Source organism: Lepidochelys olivacea (assembly GCF_965140295.1).
Source record: "Lepidochelys olivacea isolate rLepOli2 genome assembly, chromosome: 11".
NCBI lineage: Eukaryota > Metazoa > Chordata > Testudines > Cheloniidae > Lepidochelys > Lepidochelys olivacea.
In genome coordinates this window covers 31530242-31551424 of record NC_140421.1, presented here as the reverse complement: position 1 = coordinate 31551424, position 21183 = coordinate 31530242, and positions in this window count along the sequence as shown.

The following is a 21183-nucleotide window of genomic DNA, read 5'->3' as shown; positions in this document are numbered from 1 at the left end:
AAAGGTCTTAGGAGTCTGAGCAAACTGGCATGGGAAACTTAAATTAAAATATTTGTATAAGGTGCAGTGTCACCTGTCTTTTTGCCACAGCTTCCTCTCTAATAGAGGAGATTGTGTATTGGGCCCCACACACCTCACTCTGGTGGATCCTAAAGCTCATGCTCTGTGCATACCCATAGATTTTAGGCTCTAAATGGGGACGCTCCGCTCTTCCCCAGGCTCCAGTGGCAGATTGGCTAAAAAGGCTGCCAAATTGCCACCGGCTGCCTTTCTGCCCACTCTCTGTGGTCTCTGAATGCTGGGGGTGGGTGGGTTACTGATGCAGTGAGCAGCAGTAACTTATTATTTTGCTTCCTCACTTCTGGGGGGGGGGGGGGGAGGGGGCGACGTGCTGCAGAGAGTGGAGGTTCCTGTGGTTCTACCACTCCTTTCCCACTCTGCTCTTACCTGGAAATTTGTATAGTGGCCATCAAGAGGACAGACAGCTCCACATTTGGGAGACCAAACCATGTATCTGCCTTCCTTTCCATGCAGTATCTTCTTTGTGATTAGGGCTCTTTGCTCCTCTCTGTAGGTCATAAGTGGAGGGGAGAATGTCTTGCATTAGGCGCTTCTTGTTTTAGCCAAGGTATTCTACTTTCCCTAAAGCATCACCCATGAGTTTTGCACATTGTTTGGGCTTCAGTATGAAGCTGATGAGCCAAATTCTCTTCTCAGTTATAACAGTGTAAATCTGGCATACTCCATTGATTTCACTGGAGTTGCTCTGGAGTAAGAGTCTGTTTAGCAGAAATTAGCCTCAATTTAGAAGCACTTTTTAAAGTTTATGCATATGAGTCCCTGGACTCTGACACTATTGTCCCTGGTTTGTACTAGGAAGAATAAGCAGAGAAGGGGCCCATCCGTGGGAAAGGAGAGAACCAGGAGTAGCAAAGGTTAAAGAAGGTGTGACAAAGTCAGGCTGGACGGCTGCAAGAGGGCGCTGGAAGGCCAATCTGTTAACCCTAGAATGTTAAAGGCCCTTTTCCCCTACAAGCTGAGAAGGGGTTACCTCAGGTCAATTAGGGACACCTGAATCCAATTAAGGGCTGCCTGAGACCTTTTAAAACCCCTCCTCTGGTGAGAGGAGAGGGAGAGAGACAAGCTGTGGCCAGGTTAGTGGCAGCAGGGATATAAGTTTCTCCAGGGTGAGAGACACTGCTCCTTCTCATTGGGGAAACAGCCAAGCCTGAGTGTCTGTTATGGGAAGGACTGACACCCCGGGGGCAAACAGGATAACACTCTGCCCCCAGTGAGGAGACAGGGGAAAAGATATCCCCTTGTGTTTTTGTGTTTGTGAGGCTGTTTCCTTTTTTGTTTGGTGCAGGATCACCCCTTAGGCTAGCGTTGTCAACTTTCTACTCACACAAAACCAAACACCTCTGCCCTGCCCCACCCCTCCGAGGCCATGCCCCCCCACTCATTCCACCCCCCCTTCCCTCTGCTGCTGGCTCTTTCCACCCTCACTCACTCACTTTCACTGGGCTGGGCAAGGGGGTTGGGGTGTGGGAGAGTTGAGGACTCTGGCTAGGGGTGCGGGCTCTGGGATGGGGCCAGAAATGAGGAGTTCAGAGTGTGGGAGGGGGCTCCAGGCTGAGATGCGAGAGGTGATGAGGGCTCCAGCTGGGGTTGCAGCCTGTGGGGTGGGGCCAGGGATGAGGAGTTTGGGGTGCAGGAGGGGGTTCTGGGCTGGGGAGGTGGAGTGGAGGGGTTTGGAATATGAGAGGGGACTCTGGGCTGAGGCAGGGGGTTGGGGTGTAGGAAGAGGTAAGGGCTGGGGGTGCGGCTTCCGGAGTGGGGCCAGAAATGAGGGGTTCAGAGTGTGGGAGGGTACTCTGGGATGGTGCAGGAGGTTGGGATGTGGGAGGAAGTATGGGCTTTGGGCTGGGGGTATGGGTTCCAGGGTGAGGCCAGAAATGAGGGGTTTGGAAGGTGGGAGGGGGAACAGGCCTGCGGCAGGGGGTTCGGGCAGGGAGGGTGAAGGTTCCAGCTTGGGGGGGGGGGTGGACTCTGATCTGGGGATGAGGGATTTGGGGTGCAGGATGAGGCTCTGGGCTGGGGCTGAGGGGTTCAGAGTGCAGGAGGAGGCTCTGGGCTGGGGCAGAGGGTTAGGGTATGGTGGTGTGTGAAGGGGCTCTGGCTGGGGGTGTGGGTTCTGGGGTGGGGCTGAAGGGTTTGGGGTGCAGGAGGGATCAGGGCTGGGGCAGGGGGTTGGGCCTGGGAGGGCGTCAGGAGTGCAGACTCCATGTGGCACTTACCTCAAGCAGCTCATGGAAGCAGTTGCATGTCCCCCTCCGGCTCCTATGTGGAGGTGTGGCCTGGTGGCTCTGCACGCTGCCCCCTCCACAGGCGCTGCCCCCACATCTCCCATTGACTGCGGTTCCTGGCCAATGGGAGCTGCGGGGCTGGTGCCTGGGGCAGGAGCAGTGTGCAGAGCCCCCTGGCTGCACCTATGCTTAGGAGCCAGAGAGGGGACATGCCGGCTGCTTCCTGGGAGTTGCGCAGCGCAGGAGGCTAGCAGGGAGCCTGCCTTAGCCCTGCTGTGCCGTGCCACCAACCGGACAGTCAACGGCCTGCTCAGCAGTGCTGACCTGAGCTGCCAGGATCCCTTTTTGACCGGCTGTTCCTGTTGAAAACCGGACACCTGGTCACCCTACCTTAGGCCGACATTGATGCCCACCCTGAAAATACTGCGAAAAGGGGGGAGACACACACTGTCCAGAGGTGGGGCTGATTTACCCCAGGCCTGCCACTGCCAGAGGGGGAAATGCTAAGTCTGGTGAGATGAAGGAAGTGCCTTGCCACAAAGGGAATTGATTTACTGACTGTGGAGGCTGTGCCTATGAGTGAGTGACACTAATGAGGCATGACCCAAAACAAAATGCAGAACATTTAGCATGGAATTCAGTGAAATCTGCAGAAGCATGAGAGTAAGGATAATGAGTAGGTACAATAATGACAATTTCCAAGTGACAACAAAATATGATGGAACTTTGTAATTGCTGGCAAACATGAACTAAGCAACGTTAAAGAGGCAACTGGTGTCAAAACGTTTAAGGCAAAGTTTTTCAAAAATAGCCACAGGATTTAGGAGCACATGTCTAATTGACTTTCAATAGGATTTGTGCTCTTCAGCCCCTTAGGTACTTTTGAAAATTTCCCCCTAAGTAACTATTGTGACTGCCTGCAATTATCCATGATTTTAAAAAAGTCTAATTCAGATTTGTAGAGCTTGTGTGTATGTGTAAATATGTATTGTGGTAAACCCAGGACAAACACCTACAAAAGGGGGGTAGTAATTAGTTCCAGGGGATTAAAAGACCCCTCCCTATCCACCGAGGAGAGAACCAAGGGGCAATAAGGTTCAGCTGGAAAAGGGGTTGCTTGGGAAACAATTAGGTTCAGCTGACTCCAGCTACTTGGGACCTTTTTAAACCCTTCCCTGGGTGGAAGAAGGCAGGGAGTGAGAGGAGCTGCTAGTGGGCTGTTTGCAGCAAGACACCAAACCTTCCTAGCAGGGAGGCTGCACTTGCTCCCCAGAAGGGAAGGAAAACAAGCACAAGGGACTGACTGAGGAGAGGAGTAGCAGAACCCTGTGCCACCTATAAGGATTCACCTTGCCCCAAACCTGAATCTCCAAGGCTAAAAAGGACTGAGCCTACTGAGGTGAACAAGATATTTTGCCACAGTATGTCTGTATATTTACCAGCTCTACAAATTTATATGTATGTATATAAAAACAAAAAGGCAGGACATAGCTCTCTCTGATATCTGGAAAATGCCAACCATGCTCTGGGCACTCTCCACACAATCATAGTAATAATCACACCCTACATATTTTAGGGAACTCTTTGCTTGCCATATATGCCTCTGTTTTAAAAACCGTTTTTTAAGTTCTTAAATGGAGATGGGAGTTCTGAACAGTCTAATCTGCCTTTGGTAGCTTGTTAGTGAGAGCAGTCTGCCATCTGCTGGACTACAGTAAGATGTCATCCTATCTGTTTTCAGACTGCTGTTGGGTTAATGATGGATTAAAAAATCTTGTGTGTAGAGGAAATCAAGTTTTGCCCTTTCACTGCGTGTGTAAATTCTTTCTCTTTCAGATTTTTTTTTTTACCATGAAGAAAAAACAGTAGCTTTGCCGTTGGTGGAATGAAGCCCTACGCTGTTGTAGCGTATGTATGTATGTACAATGTTTTTTCTGAGTATAGCTCCTAAAGCAAAATAATCTATACTGGAAAAAACATTTTTGGTGGGATAGTTACATCTATAGTGAGGGCTTTTGCCTATATAAAAATGTCATAAAAACCATCATACACCTACAGACATTACTATACCAGCAAAAGTTTTAAGTATAGACCTGGTCTTAATGGTTCTGCATGTAAAGTGTTTGTGATGGAAGGTGTTGGAGAGGCTTTTTTTTTTTAAAAGGCTGAGGGGCTGTGTACAATTGTGTGCCCTAAAGTAGTGTATGCAACCACAAATCAGGTATGTGTTTGTCAGTGACCCTGAGGTTTTAAAAACTGTCTATTATTAATGCCATTTTTGTTTTTCTTTTAATTTGTATGGTTTATTTTTCAGGATTTTTCAGGGACTGATGGATAGTGGGATTTAGGGAAGTGTGCAAGCTTAAGAGTGCCAGCAAAAGAAGGAGGCGTAAACCTCCAAAGAAAATACAAAGGGACAAAAGAGCAGAACTAAAGCAAGAATTATCCAGAACCAATGGGTCTATACGATGTCTTTATTGTGCTCTGGATATGGATTCAATTTTCTTTCCTCAAAATTTATTTCACTTGCTTTTAAATGAATTGTAGCATTTCACTATGGGCTTTATAAATGCCTCTGTATCCTTTGCTGAATTTAACTTATTCCAACAATATAAATCACAAGACAGCAACTTATGAATTTGTCTCTTGGCCAGTACACTCTCCTATGCCTTTGGAAGTTAGAGTCGGGTGACTACATTTTAAGATTTGGTCACTTACTAACAGAGTTCAGGGACAGGACCAGATCCTGCACTCACTTATACCGGTGTGACTAAGAGCAGGATCTGGCCCATAGTTGTCCCGTGTTTGGGACCAGAAGAAATAAAAACTAACTCGAAAGAGAAGGCAGGAATTTTCTTTAAAATCTTTCTACACTTGTGGTTTTCTAAAGTGTAATATTAATTTCTTCCAGAGGTTTAAGTGAATCTGTAATAACTTAATTAACTCAATGTTCCACATACTATATATTAAGTCTTGCAAAGGTGTTCTTTTAATATGCCACAACCTACCTTTTTAATAGAATAATCTCTCAAAGGCAGGTTTCTGAGCACATGGTTGGCACTCAATAAATAATCATGATGCCACTGAGTTGAAAAATTCAGAGCTGAATCCAGATCGAGCCTTAGGGAATGGGGAAGTGTTTGAAGTTGGATTTGGCTCAAGCCAGTCTGAGAAACTGAGGGATGGTCTGTTGAAAACTGCTCTCATGGCACAGGTATGTTGCGGCATCAACAACAGCATTAAATTTCCTGTTTAGAAATTTATTTCTAGAGACATAAGGATTAAAAACGTAGTAGGAAAAAAGAAAAGGAGTACTTGTGGCACCTTAGAGAGACTAACCAATTTATTTGAGCATAAGCTTTTGTGAGCTACAGCTCACTTCATCGGATGCATAAATGTGGAAAATGCAGTGAGGATGTTTTTATACATACAGACCATGAAAAAATGGGTGTTTATCACTTCAAAAGGTTTTCTCCTTCCACCCCACTCTCCTGCTGGAAATAGCTCATCTAAAATGATCACTCTCCTTACAATGTGTATGATAATCAAGGTGGGCCATTTCCAGCATAAATCCAGGGTTTAACAAGAAAGTCTGAGGAACGGGGGTAGGAAAAAATAAGGGGAAATAGGTTACCTTGCATAATGTCTTAGCTGCTCCCAGTCTCTATTCAAGCCTAAGTTAATTGTATTCAATTTGCAAATGAATTCCAATTCAGCAGTCTCTAGCTGGACTCTGGTTTTGAAGTTTTTCTATTGTAATATCGCAACTTTCATGTCTGTAATCGCATGACCAGAGAGATTGAAGTGTTCTCCAACTGGTTTATGAATGTTATAATTCTTGACATCTGATTTTGTGTCCATTTATTCTTTTACGTAGAGACTGTCCAGTTTGACCAATGTACATGGCAGAGGGGCATTGCTTGCACATGATGGCATATATCACATTGGTAGATGTGCAGGTGAACGGGCCTCTGATAGTGTGGCTGATGTGATTAGGCCCTGTGATGGTGTCCCCTGAATAGATATGTGGGCACAGTTGGCAATGGGCTTTGTTGCAAGGATAGGTTCCTGGGTTAGTGGTTCCGTTGTGTGGTATGTAGTTGCTGGTGAGTATTTGCTTCACGTTGGGGGGCTGTCTGTAGGCAAGGACTGGCCTGTCTCCCAAGATTTGTGAGAGTGATGGGTCGTCCTTCAGGATGGGTTGTAGATCCTTGATAATGCGTTGGAGAGGTTTTAGTTGGGGGCTGAAGGTGACGGCTAGTGGCGTTCTGTTATTTTCTTTGTTAGGCCTGTCCTGTAGTAGGTGACTTCTGGGTACTCTTCTGGCTCTGTCAATCTCTTTCTTCACTTCAGCGGGTGGGTATTGTAGTTGTAAGAAGGCTTGATAGAGATCTTGTAGGTGTTTGCCTCTGTCTGAGGGGTTGGACCAAATGTGGTTTTATCGTAGAGCTTGGCTGTAGACAATGGACCGTGTGGTGTGGTCTGGGTGAAAGCTGGAGGCATGTAGGTAGGAATAGCAGTCAGTAGGTTTCCGGTATAGGGTGGTGTTTATGTGACCATCACTTATTACCACCGTAGTGTCCAGGAAGTGGATCTCTTGTGTGGACTGGTCCAGGCTGAGGTTGATGGTGGGATGGAAATTGTTGAAATCATGGTGGAATTCCTCAAGGGCTGCTTTTCCATGGGTCCAGATGATGATGATGTCATCAATATAGCGCAAGTAGAGTAGGGGCATTAGGGGACGAGAGCTGAGGAAGCGTTGTGCCACTGATTTGAAGGTATACATTGTCTCCAAATGTGCAATAGTTATGGGTGAGGACAAAGCCTGAAAGTTCAGGTAACGTTTGTGACTTTGTCCTCACCCATAACTATTTCACATTGGAGACAATGTATACCTTCAAATCAGCAGCACTGCTAAGGGTACCCGCACGGCCCCACAGTATGCCAACATTTTTATGGCCGACTTAGAACAACGCTTCCTCAGCTCTCGTCCCCTAATGCCCCTACTCTACTAACAAAGAAAATAACAGAACGCCACTAGCCGTCACCTTCAGCCCACATATCTATTCAGGGGACACCATCACAGGGCCTAATAACATCAGCCACCCTATCAGAGGCTCGTTCACCTGCACATCTACCAGTGTGATATATGCCATCATGTGCCAGTAATGCCCCTCTGCCATGTACATTGGTCAAACTGGACAGTCTCTACGTAAAAGAATAAATGGACACAAATCAGATGTCAAGAATTATAACATTCATAAACCAGTCGGAGAACACTTCAATCTCTCTGGTCACGCGATTACAGACATGAAAGTTGCGATATTACAATAGAAAAACTTCAAAACCAGACTCCAGCAAGAGACTGCTGAATTGGAATTCATTTGCGAATTGGATACAATTAACTTAGGTTACCTTGCATAATGACTTAGCCACTCCCAGTCTCTACTCAAGCCTATTTCCCCTTGTTTTTTCTACCCCTTCCCCCCCCCCCACCCCGCCCCATTCCTCAGACGTTCTTGTTAAACCCTGGATTTGTGCTGGAAATGGCCCACCTTGATTATCATACATATGGTAAGGAGAGTGATCACTTTAGATAAGCTATTTCCAGCAGGAGAGTGGGGTAGGGGGAGAAAACCTTTTGAAGTGATGAACACCCATTTTTTCATAGTCTGTGTGTATAAAAACATCCTCACTGCATTTTCCACTTTTATGCATCCGATGAAGTAAGCTGTAGCTCAAATAAATTGGTTAGTCTCGCTAAGGTGCCACAAGTACTCCTTTTCTTTTTGCGAATACAGACTAACATGGCTGCTACTCTGAAACCTGTCAGTAGGAAAAAAAGTAGGGTTAGATAGCTGCAGGCCATCTGGTGGATTGACCCAGGCATTGCAGCAGTAGTTCTATACAGAGAAGTTAGAAGAGTTTAGCTCAAACTAGCTTCAACAGGGAAAGAAGTGAGATGAGACAGGCAAGGCTTGTGCACGGTCATGCTCATTATGCATTTTGTAATGGTATTAACATTCTTTGAATACCCACAATAACATCAACAGGCTGGACTGTAATGTGGTTTTTCGTTTCAACCGCACAAGGAAAGGAATAGAGGTAATGGTCGAATAAGCCAAGATCCAATATGTATAAAAGGGCAAACACCTTTTGGTATTAAGCCAGAATTGCTGAGTCTGATTCACTAGCAACAGAAAAGAACATTAACAGGTACACTACAGCAGGTAAGGAAATCCTGAACACCATATGAAAAACATTTTGTTGGCATTTGCCCATGAACACAAAGCTATTTCCTCCTTCAGCTGACTCCTAACGATATGGTAAAATCTTCAATTTCCTGATCCTGTTTTATTTTCCAAGTTCCTTCTTGAGTATCTGGTAGGTATTTGCTAAGACACAAATATAAACTTTCCTGCTGTGGAAGTGAAACTTCAAATGACTAGGAGACTAAATGGAGGGCAATTTTTTTCTTTTTAAAAGTGCTACACTAAGTAATGAAAATGAGTATCCACATTTTCTATTCTTAATATTGTGTTATATAGCAGGTGCTAGAAAATATAACTACAGGAGAGGAAACAGCTAAAAAACTTATATGGGAAGTGAAAGATGGGGTGCAGAAAAGTTACATGAAAAATTACTGGGGTTGGTATGAAATTCAAGTTCAGATGGACTTTCATAGCAGGGGAAAATTCAAATATATTGAGTTAAAAATAAATCTATTTACCTTTCAGATGTTTCATGATATTTTTTTGCCATAATTTTCATGGCCCATATCTTACTGTATTTCCACCTCATCACTCAACTTCTCCTGTTTTGTCTTTCAATCAAGTCACAATGCTGAATCATTAGATTATATTCTTACATTGAACTAATGTCAGGGACACAGGGCTGTGACAACACTGCAAGAACAAATAGGAGAAGGTGGACACTAGAGGAAAATTTTTTTTGAAACATTAATATACAGATACTATATATAACACAACAATACTGAAACTGACTCATGACATTCATCTTGAGTAAACATTGCAATGAACTAATGTGTGTGTGTGGAGGGGTGTACATGTGCACACATGCTCTTGCCTGCTCTTGGGTGGAATCAGAACTGTTAAGCCATGTGTCAGTAGGTCTATACTGCCAGCCGCTGACACGGATTGTGGTAGGGAGCTGTGCTTTTAGACCAGGATCTAAGTTCTATCCCTGCTGTTAAAAAAATGGTTACAATCTCTCGTCCTTTCTGTTGAAGTTCAATGTAGCCATGGCGTGCAGCATAGTGACAACAATCATGAAGTTCCTATGTGTCTATAGATTTGTTACAGTATTAGTTTGCTCCACTTTGGAAGCCTTTCTTTAGCTTTATACATATTTTACTTGGCAATTTCTATGAGATGTTCTAAAATCATTTATGAATTGTGAAATCATGATACACTGATCAAGCTTTCACTCTGCAGCATTGATCTAGATTCTCGATTGATTTCAATGGTGTGACACCAATTTATACCAGCAGGGGATTTGGGGGGTTGCGTTTTGATGCAGCTGTTGCCTGTGGGTGTAAATCATCCAGAAGTTTAATTATTTCTCCAAGTTGTGCACTTGAGTTGGTTTGTATTAGTTTAAAACTGAATTACACGGGTTGTGTGAATTGCTGCTGAAGCCCTTGGTAAAACCCCGTCTTAGATTTATTTTGAAATGACTTGGTTCTTTCTTTTTAAATGTAAAGCTCTGTTTAAAATTCACTTACCATAAAAGACCTGACAAAAACATCTCCTTGTACTTTTATAGATATTTGAAAATCTGAGATGTAAACATAAACCAGAGTTGTGTGGAGACTAGTGACCTGATTTTCAGAGCACCTGCAATTCTTATTTAAGTTAATAAGATTGAGGGTGTTCTGTGCCTCTTGAAAATCTGGCTATTTGACTCATATCTGTTGTTGAAAAGTTCTAAACTTGATTGGGAAAGAAGATATGGCTGCAGATGTTAAATATCTGTTGTAGAATTAGTTGGCATGCTCTGGCCTGAACTGCGTGCCACTTGACTTACTCATTTAGGTACTTAAACCGTTATTCTGAGTCATTGCATAGCTCATATGTTACTTATGAGATGGAAAATTTTGTGGTCCAAGAGACGAGATACCACTTTTTGTAAAATGTGCTTCTGAAGCTGAAATGTGACAGTTTGAGTTTAGATTTTATACATAGACAAAACCTTATAGGACACTTCTGTTGGTTTTTTTTTCTACATTTAGAACATGATACATGGAAAATAGATATCTTTCTGATGTTACACAGCAGTTTTCAGCATATATCCACTGCAGCAAAACTAGACTGTTTGTTTCACAATGGATAGAATTTTTCAGACTAGACCAACTAACTGGCACATTTTTATTTTACCTTTCCAATAAGATCACTTAGGAGCTGAATTGTTCTTTCAGTTACAGGGTTCAACTCAAACTGAAGTCAATGGGAGTTGCACCTAAGAAGTTTAATGCAGAATCTGGCCTCTAATGTCCCAATATTTCTCAGCTTTGTTGAGGAACAACTAGAAATAAGGCTCAGTAAAGAAGACCAAGGACACTGGAGAAAGAAAAGGATGAGCGAGAAATAGAATATGGATGGGACAATACAGGCAGCTGATCTAGAAGTAATGGTACAGAGAAAGAAAATGATAGTTCTTTTGATATACTTGTGATAGAGCAGCAGCTGGTTGCAGCTGGCTACTGGTCAATATCAGATTATTTCAAAGGTTTCAGATTCCATAGTTTACCAGGATTATATTTGGCCCCCAACCCTCCAAAATAGGGCTGGCTACAGAAATCAGAGCTGGTCCTGCAACTGACTGGACTCTGACCTCTGGCACTGCAGAGTCTGTAGGATTTAAAGCTTCAGACTATCTGGAGCGCCCAGGAAGCGCCAGATGCAAGAAATTGCTTTAAAGTGCATCTAAGGAGCCCTGAGGAGCTAGCAACACTTGCAGGTGATTGTAGGAATTGGAGTTGCCACAAACAGGACTAGATGGGACAGCAGGAGATGACAGAAATCACAAGTAGCCTTTTGAACACAGAAGACACACTCAGAGAAGCCTGAACTGATGGGAAGGTCACAGTGTGTCAGGGATCATTATGAAGAAGTAGGGTAGTGCAGAAACCGTGTGAAACAGCCAGGGCTGTGGAGAGAAGAGAGAAGTTGGAGGGCGAGGGGGAGAGCGCACACAACCTCGGAGCATCCAGGCAAGTGTAGCTGGAGAATCAGATCTCTGTGAAAGAGAGAAGTAGTTAATGGGTGAGGCTTGGGGAAACAAACATGTTTGTGACTGATTTTGATTTTTCTCTGTAGTTGGAATCTGCAACAACACACACAAACTAATTGTGGAGCCAGACCAGGGCTAAGATGTCAAATTTGCTTCTCGTAAAAAGAAAAGGAGTACTTGTGGCACCTTAGAGACTAACCAATTTATTTGAGCATAAGCTTTCGTGAGCTACAGCTTATGCTCAAATAAATTGGTTAGTCTCTAAGGTGCCACAAGTACTCCTTTTCTTTTTGCGAATACAGACTAACACGGCTGCTACTCTGAAATTTGCTTCTAAAACTTCTAGAAAAGAGAATTCTTTCAGGATCCACCATGTGTGTGCGCAAACACACACACACACACACAGCAATGAAACTAAATGATTCTGAAAATCTTAATGTCTGTATATTTGTGTTGCTTAGTTACTGGGCATTTTGTTGTCTCCCGTTAATACTGAGTTGCCAGAGTTGCAAGTTGACCTAACTTATGTGTGTGTTTTTCTGGTGGCAGATCTTAATTTTTTTTCTCCAGTGTGTCAGGAGATGAGTCACTTGGTTTTAAAAAGGTAAAATAAAATCACTTAAGGAACTGAAATGCAGTTTGTTTGCAGAGATAATCAGCAAAATAATGACAAAGAGGAAAAATACAAGAGGTTTGAGTCACAGAGGAACTGTACATTACATGCTAAAAGCAAGATAAGTAAAGAGATGTCATTGCTGAGATAACTATCTAGTTTGTATTAAGAGAAACAGGCTCTTTCTGGTCTATCATAATTTGTTTCCTTTTACTCTAGCTGCATTCATCTAATCAAGTGGTGTGGAGGAGGAAGACTGGAAGATGTGTAAACTGCTCTTAATAAATGTAAGTGGAATGAGTGCTGGTGAAAGGAACTAGGATGAAGAACTCTATTAACCACAGAATAGGGCCAGCATGGACAGTGACGATGAAAGTTGTTTCACCCCTTCAACCCCAATCTTGATCTAGAGAGACAACTTCAGAGATGGGAAGTAATTTCAGCTTTTATGCTTACTCCTAATACCTGTCACCTCCCTTTTCTGGGGTGAAGGGCCTGAATCTGATATTTTATTTTGTTTTGTTGTATAACGTGCACGCTTGTCCGCTAGAAAAAGGACAGAGACCACAGTGAGTCATTACACAGCAGCCATTGATCAGCCATCCAGATGCATTTATACAGTGCTTTTCATTTGGAATGATCTCAAACACTTTATAGCCTATTGATATACAATGAAATGCAGCAACCTCTAGGGTTGAACACAGCCACCACCGAATTGTAAATCTGATTGAAAATGTTCCATTGGAACTGTTTTGGGACAGGAAATGGATTTAGACTAAATTAATTTATTTTTGTGTGTGTGGAAAAGTGTCTGCTTTCCATGGAAACATTAGGTATTTTGGTTGAAAAATTGAATACCTGAAAAACAATATTTCAATTTGGAAATGCAGCTGCAGAGGCTCAGGGGAGTTTTACTTTGGATGCCTCATGTTCCCCCTTCTCCTCTATGGGCTGGGCTGCATCTTCCACCGTGACCAGGGTTTCCAAGGTATTTCATTTCCCCTCTCCAAAAGGGAGCCCATAGTGCTTCTTGGGAGATGTAGTTTGACGAGGAACCCTGGTGTATAGAGAAGAACAGGAATTAAGGATCTGAACTATAACTCCCACTAGGTCTTGCAATAGCACTTCCAAATTGAAATATTTTGGGTTTTGGACAAAATATTTAGGTTTTCAGTTGAAATTGTTTGATGTTTGAATTTCTGTAAAAATTTCCCATTGGAAACCAACCATATTTCTGGCCACCTCAACTTATTAATGTAGAATAATACTATATAAACCTTTAAGAAAAGACATGAAGAAAATGATATCCAATAGGAGCTTCAGGGAGATTTAGATAAGCAAAATTATCTAAACTAGGACTTGATCAGGAGACTAAGGCTAACTCCCTGGTATTGGGAAAAGAATGTATAGGATGATTAATGAACACAGGAAGGACTTCAATTTTATTTTTCATTTGAGAGATGCACTTCCTTCAGCACACAGCCTCCATACACCAATCTGGAATGTTATTTTGGCAATGACTTAGAGGGAAGAGTTCTGTTTCCATCTAGTGAATCACCAACACGGTTTTCTTTATAACTTGGGTTTTCCTTAGGCCCTGTCATGACTAGAATTTTGGTCATGTTTTATCTCTAGTTAACTGATTTCCAGTTAACTAGCACTATTGTAGACAGTCTACAAACATTAGTTCTATGACACGCAGATTTGTTGTGGGTCTGTGGTTCATGTGGCCCTAGCTAAGCATGAGGATGATTCTCAACTAGGAACAAACCTTTGTGGAGTGTTACATTTGCATTTAGAATCAAATTAGTAAATTCAATAAGATTGAAAGACAGCAAATTCAAAACCAATAAATAGAAATGATTTTATGCACACTAAACGATTAGACTCTGGAACTCATTGCCATAGGATGTTGCTGAAGCCTGCGCTTAGCACGATTCAAAGTGATATTGGACATTTATATGGATAATAAGAATATCCAGGAATAAAACCCTGTATGCTTCAGGTTTTAAATCAATCTCTAACTATTATGGGTTAAGTGGAGACTCTCCTGGAGGACAGATTATTTAAAATCTGTCTATAGCATGTTATCTTGCACTTTCCTTTAAAGCATTTGATGCTGGCCGCTGTTAGTGTCAAGATACTGAACTGATACTAGCTGGATCTCAGATCTGAGTCAGTAAGGGAATTTGTATGTTCCTATGAGTTAGACATTAACACAAAAATACAGGTTAGACAGGACCATTAGAAGTTTTCCAAGTAATGAGTTGTTCTAACCTTGCATCACTTGTGAAATCTGACTAGGTTGCATAGGAAAACTGTGGCAGAGCCAGGAACAGACCTCCACTCCTTCTGCATTCTAGTGCTGTATCTTAATCACAGATGTATCCTTTGTCTCCATCTTGTTTTCAGAGTATAGTCAGGGAAAGGCCACTTCTGTATTAGAATATTAGCAGGCTAATTATCTAATGGGTTTTAAACTGAATGAAATGTTTGTACTCTGGGATAAATTAAGATCTAATCAGGATTTGTTAGTTCAGTTTGCTGCCATTAATGGACCTATATTTCCACTAGTTTTTGACTGGTTATTTTTCAGTGTTTCATTTATTTCTATTTACTGTTTGTATTAAGATAACATATAGGAGCCCTGTCATGGATCAGGACCCTATTGTGTTAGGGGCTGTACAAACACAGAACAAAAAGAGTCCCTGCCCTAAAGATGTTACACTCTAGATAATTGTAGAATCCAGCACTACTGAGAGAACAGCATTCATTCAGACCCATCCTATCATTGATTTTTGTTGGTCCACTGGCAAGGACTGAACACTAAAAGGACTGGTTTTTTTAGACTGCTAGAAATCTCTCTAATCTGAACTATTAATACTATGCTAAGACCTATAGAAAACACGTGGAAAAACCTGGAATGCCAGCACCAGCACTTTCTTCAGAAGATCCTCAACATAAAATGGGAGGATCGCCGCACTAATGTCAGTATCCGCACAGAGGCCAACATCTTTGGTGTTGAGGCCCTGATTATCCTGCGTCGAATGAGGTGGAGTGGGAACCATGTACGCATGCCTGATGTACGCTTACTAAAACAACTGCTGTGCGCCCACCTCACCAAAGGAGAAAGGAAATAGGGAGGCCAAAAGAAATGCTTTAAAAACATCCTCAAGATAAACATCAAGAGATGTAAAAAGAAAAGGAGTACTTGTGGCACCTTAGAGACTAACCAATGTCATCGACACCACACACTGGGAGACAGCAGCCGAGGATAGGGATAACTGGCAAAGACAGAGAGGGAACATCCACTTTTGGGGAAAATCACCTTGCCCTGGTTGCAGAAAAACACTAGAAAAGCAAGGACCAACTACTCTCATGCAGCAATCGTGGCCCAACCCTGTCTTCCAACACCACCTGCAATATCTGCCTGTGGCTCAAGGAGTGGACTCCAGTCACCAAAGCACCCATGAAAAATAAAACCCGTGAAAGAGATTGTGACATTGCACTCCATATGATTTTATGAAATTATAATGAGTGTGAATATAATGTAACTGGAATATGCTTATGCAAAAGGTCTCTTGTAAGGTATCATTACAAAGCTTATAATCTAGTGAGTGTGGTCATCCTATTTGTATAAATGTATCATTCTTGTATCTGAAACTAGAAATATGAAATACAACTCTGAGGTCCTATTGTAATTATGCAAAGTGTGGGCCATTAATGGTGGTTTGGAATCTTGTTGGCTCCCATCAACTAGGACAATTGGTTGAAAATGGCTCTGTTTACTTGCAAACCTTCCTGTTAGTCAGACGAGGAAGAATGAAGGCTTGCGGTCTCACAGGACATGTGGCTATGTCACCTGGTACTGGAATCCATCTTAAACCTGGTGCTTTTCCATTTAGAAGGAGAAAGACACAAGATTCCCACCTTGTGCCAAAAGGGGTAGAATACAACAAAGAAGTTTCCAGTCATGAGAACTCCCTTAGTTATCACCTGAGCTGGAGCTAACGAGAACTGTACCAGGGGAAAGGATTGGGCCCAGAGTAGGAAGGAGTACAGTCTGTGAAAGAAGCTTATTGGAACATCTGTGAGGGTGAGATGTATCTGTAATCAGTTTCTTAATGTATTAGGCTTAGATTTGTGTGTTTGTTTTATTTTGCTTGGTAACTTACTTTGTTCTGTATGTTTATTACTTGGGACCACTTAAATTCTGGAGTTTGGAGTACATGGAGTTTACCCACTTCTCATTTGGTGAATGTGGTGGTTAGGTTAGGTTAATTTACTTGCTGCTGCTTTTACCACTATGCTACTGAGTAGTAGGTATTATGGTAGAGCCTTACAGCTCTAACCAAAATTAGGGTACCATTGTTCTAGGCACTGTGCAAGTAAGAAAAAGTCCATGCCCTAAAGAGCTGTCAGTCTAAATATATGAACCAGACAATGGATGGGAGAATGGAGTGGTTATTATCTGGGTCCGGTTCTTGTATAGCCCAATATGGAGATAAGGGTTCACTGCAAAACTCAATCCAATCTGGATCCAGCTTGTAACCCCACCAAAGTTCTGTGTTCTGCTCTGGGCAATGATTTGGGCCCATCTCTATCCACATTATACATAAAGGGAAAAGACTCCATCTGCGCCAAGTACAACAATGCCAAGGTTAGAACACCATGAAGAAACTTAAATCTGCAGGAAGGGTTTCTGTGACACAGTCACCCTTTGGTAATGCTGGGAGAGCGGGAACTTGTAGAAGACAGGGACTATGAAGTGGCTGAAACAGATGAGCTGTATCGTGCACCTGGGGAATATCTGATTTGCTTCACACATTTTTCTGAATTAAAACTGCAAACTTGGGCATAATTTTGTGAAACTGGTTAAAAAACAAAACCCCACAAGTAATTGGTGGATTTCACCACTGTGCAGATCCAGCATCTGGGCTTGTGCAGGAAACTTAAGGCCTGATCCAATGCCAGGGAAAGTCTGTGGAAAAATTCACATTGGACTGGGATGATGGAGTTCAACCCCCAACTCATGGGCAGGGCATGGTACTGTAGTACAGTTATTCCATGGTCTCTGTTTCAACCTAGGGGTTGGAACAGCAGGACCTGTGTGGAGAATCTGGGTCAAGAGCAGATTCATTATCATTATTTTTGTTTATTTTGGCAGTGTTAGGGACTAACCAAGATCCAGACCTCACTGTACTAGGCACCATATAAACACAGAGTAGCAGACAGACACAGAACGGGGGAAGGGGTATAACACACAAGCAGAGTGAATAATAATATGGCAGCAAATGTCATGATAATGCCACCATTTAAAAACAAATTTGGGGTCGGGTTTGGAGCCAGCATAAAGACCTCTTCCATGGCACATAGGGATCTGCTTTGCACCTTTTGCAGCTGCTGTGCAGACCCTGCATGGGACTTTAAAGGGTGTAGATGGTCTTGTGTAGGCTATTAGTACTTGGGGAAATCTCGCCCTTTTAGAAATTTTACATTGATTTAAATAAAAAAGTCAATTTGTGAGGATTCTGGCACCTTTTTCCAAAGCATCAGGAACAGGCCGCTTGTAGCCCACTGGTAATTTTACCAGTCTGGCAATTCCTATGGGTCTGAAATCTGATTTCACGGTTTTGTGACCTATTTTGGTGATTTGACCACCTGCCTTTCAAAAACTTTGTGCTACTGAAACTTGCCTTTGCTGGTGTTCGTTTTGAACAGCACCAGTATACAAGCACCACAGGAAAGGATTTGTCAATGTGAAGGACTTTAGAATAATGTCTGGGAAGTGGCTGGGTGAGGCTTCAAACCTCTTCAGTACGTAAAATGAATGCTAGGTAGTTCAGGTCATACTTCAAGCCATTCAATGTTTCCTGCCTAGCACAAAAGATTGTGTGCTCTACATTGCTGCAAATTTTAAAAACAATACAGTAATTGTCCAAAAGCATATAATGACACACTTGTAACCTGCCATGTTTTGTACTACTATTGCAGAACACTGTGGGGTTGTCCTGAAGTCACTGGGAATTTTGCTTGAGAAGGAATGCAAGATCAGGCCCTATATTATTTTTTAAAAATTAGAATAAGTGTATTCCCTAGCAACCCTAATGGTGATTATGTGAAGTAGATGTTTCCCTGGCTATCCATTAGAGCATGGTTCTCCACCTTTTTTCATTTGCAGACCCCTACAAAATTTCAAATGGAGGTGTGGACCCCTTTGAAAATCTATTGTCTGTGGAGCTGAGTTCTGTTCGGTCAGTTTTCAGTCTATCTTTCACAGACCCCTTAGACATAGTCTGTGGTCTCCTTGGGGGTCTGCAGACCACAGGTTGGGAACCACTGTGTTAGAGTAGCTTGAAGAATTCACATACATGCTGCCGTGCAAAGAACATCTTGAAGGCGGCCTTACTGCTCTTCATGCTCTGGTGCTTGTGGCCAGTTGTCAGTTGATTCACAGTTGTACAGGAAACCAGAGCTAAGGCAAATCTCCTTTTGAGCTAGACACCGGAAACAGCTGAGTTCAGTATCAGGGGGAAAATGGACTTCTACATCTGAAAAGAGATTAACAGCTAAGAAAATGAATTGTGCTAGCAATTACATTCTACTTGCTTTATATTTTTGAAAGGGGGGCCCCTTTCACCACTTCCCAAATACATTGTTATTGATTATAAGCTTCTGTTTTGTCGTCCTAGTTTTCAGGATGATAAAGGGAGCAGGTCTCTGCTTAAAAATGAATATATGGCTGCTGTGTACTCCACAGTGCATCATTTAGAGTCAGTTATCTTTTTGAGAGATTCCACTCTCGCTCCACTCCCACCCCCAGGGTGTTTTACTAAAACTGAACAAGTAAAAGGGAAGTACAAAACAGATCTGTATCATATCCCCCCTGCATAATATGGACACTAAAAAGAACGCACTGAAAATCCATCTGGCTAGCAGAAGATGAGAGGAATTAGAATCTATAATTTCTGCCCTATTTTGAAGTTTTGGCAGAGGTCCTCTAAACTTTCTTGCACTTTAATTATCCATATCCACCACTATCCATATTCTGTGTGATCCATGACTCCTGTGATTTTATGTGCTGGAATTTCCTTTTGATGGCTGGGAATTCAAGACATATATAGCTTTTTAAAGGTACATAGGAAGAACATGTTGAGAAATAAATATATATAACTTCTGAGATTCTGTGATAGTCTGAAGCCCTAAATCTTCTGTTCAAGATCTCAAGAGCATGCCTGTACTAACCACTATAGATGACAAATCCTGATGACTTTAATGTTCGTTTGACACTCATTCATGAGTCTCAAATGTTCATCTTCATATACTGAATGAAAATGAAAGTGAATTTCAGAGAACTTCCATCAGACCATTCAGACTCCCACAGAGGCTGGTTTTGGCCATCAGAAAATGGCATTCTTGGCAGAGCAGCAGCAGTTCTGTGCTGGCAGGCTAGATAGGATTTCTTGTGTTAATCAGCTTCAGAACTCTGAAGCATAGGTAACTCCTTGTTTTCTCTCACACTCATTTTAGGCTGTTAGGGTCAAAGGAGGTGAGGCTGGTGGATCTGGCAAGCATTTCAGGCTTGTGTTATACTTGTATTGGCATCTTCACACTCCATCTTTCTGCTTTGCTGATGTCTGAAAGTGGTAATGTCAACTTTTATACAGGAGCTATAAGAAACACAAAGAGCTGCGTGTTTGGAAAGTTCCTGTATTCTATCTCCTTTCTCTTCTTGAACTGTTTAACTGTAGCCAAATGGTAGCTGGTCTCTCTCTCAAATTTGGATTTATGGCACGTTATTATTTGCCCCTTTTCTATTTGTGGCATACTTCTGAAATTGTGGTCTATGGACTTCTTTGTTTGCCCATAGAATAAAATATTTGGAGAACCAAGCAGTGAAGAAGCTGCACTAAGACCTTTAAAAAAAACAACAACAAAGAGAACAAAAAACCCCCAAACAGCTGTGACCCATTCACATGTCCCAGCAGCAAGTGGAAACAATACCAGGGAAAATGTGCAAGGAAAAGGAACCAGTCATAGAATTCCATCTTCGAGCTATGGATATTTATAAAAATCAACCATCTGTGTGGTGGCCTACGTAAGAATGGATGGTGGTCCCAGTCCTGCTCTGACTTTACACTAGCGGAGACATCCTCTCTATCAGGTGAATTCTCATCTGGCCACATACAACCAGTATCGTGCCCTTTTGTATCACGAGAGAGGCATAAAGGAGTCAGATCAGGGGAGAGAGTCTGACCCATTGTTTGCAATATGGTGCTCAATATCTTGTGAGTATGCAGTGTGTGTAGTGACAGACTGATGGTTGATATGTGTGGTAGAACCTCCTCAGAGGTGCTGAAACTAGGGGTGTTGGCGTTGCTGTTACACCCCATGGCTTGAAGTGGTTTCCATCACATACAGGTTTTATAGATTGGTTCAATGGCTTTCAGCACCCTCACTATACAAATTGTTCCATCCCCCCCTGCCTCTGGGACCTCTGGAGTGCCTTTATCAGCTACCGTGCTGCCTGTCCATTTGAGCCCACTTGCTGGGGGACCAATTTGGAACAGTTTTCTGACTTCCTTGTCTGTCTGGCTTGCCTGGTGTCACCATCTTTCTGAGGCCCCACCTACTGGCAAATTGACCGTCACCTGTGAAATACCTCACTTCATTCTCATGCCATGGCCCTCTCTGACTGCGAACTGACTGGCATGCTCCTCCTCCCCTCATGGCTCTGTCTATGGGCTACCCGGTATCACCTTTCTGCTTGCCTGGAATTACGTTAATTTTTCTTTTTGGAACAGAATTGATAATTAATTAAAAGCAAAATGCAATTTCTCTTTTAAGAGCATCACTGAGCTGGAATAGTGCTTTCTTGCAGTGAATACTTTCTGACAAGTCCTTTTAATTCTTTCTGATGTCCCTAACTCTTCACTGAAGTCATTATTTGCAAAAGCACGATTTTTTTTGTCAATGATAATTTGAGGAATATGAAGGGACACAGAGCAAATG